Here is a 793-nt window from a genome sequence, read left to right on the forward strand (position 1 = left end):
AAAGTTACATTTGAAAAATGTCAATGTTTTATTTGAAAAAGATTTATGTTCTCTATTTTAAGCATAATATAACGAAAAAAACATTTTGTCATCTATAAATAACATGTTATCATTTATAAATAAATGTCGCTCTTTTTAATAAAATCAAGCGCGAATAAAATAGAAAAATGTAAAAATTTGTAATTCTACAAACAGGTGAAATGGAACTGTGCCAACATTTTCGCCGCGCTCCAATTAAGTCGAACGATTCCTATTTATTTTCCATCAATTATCGAATACATGCCAATTATACAAACAAACGTATAATCTTGTTTGCTCGCAGTTAGTAACAAAAGTGAACGAATTATTTGTCGTATGCATTTTGCGCAGTCACAAAATACTCTGATTGTGATAAACATAACGATAGAGATATATTTTTATATTTTTTACAAGATACAAAAATATATTTTTTAAATTGTAAAATTTAATTAACAATAAGCGCAAATGTAATAAAATAAATAAGATGTAAAGAAATTTAAGATTGAAGAAAACGCAAAATTATGAAATTAATAAAGTTTTTTTCATTTAATCATTTTCCGTGATATACTAACTGTGACTGTATAAAAAATGAAATAGAGAATAAACGTATATATATGTACATGTATTGTGATTATTCCTAAAAATATTAATAAAGATCATAAAAATAAATGAATAAATAAATAAATCATCTTTAGATGATCTAAAATTAACGTCATACATATTATAAATATATTCTGATAATCAAATGTAATTTTAAAACAAAAAATGTATAAAA

At 22.6% G+C, this 793-nt stretch overlaps 1 protein-coding gene across 1 annotated transcript in view; it reads left to right on the forward strand.

Moving 5' to 3' along the window:
* LOC108756165 overlaps positions 1-793 on the forward strand; it is a 15,134-nt gene that overhangs the window by 13,773 nt on the left and 568 nt on the right. The window lies entirely within an intron of this gene.

This window comes from Trachymyrmex septentrionalis, unplaced genomic scaffold (genome assembly GCF_001594115.1).
Source record: "Trachymyrmex septentrionalis isolate Tsep2-gDNA-1 unplaced genomic scaffold, Tsep1.0 scaffold97, whole genome shotgun sequence".
NCBI classification, from domain to species: Eukaryota; Metazoa; Arthropoda; class Insecta; order Hymenoptera; family Formicidae; genus Trachymyrmex; species Trachymyrmex septentrionalis.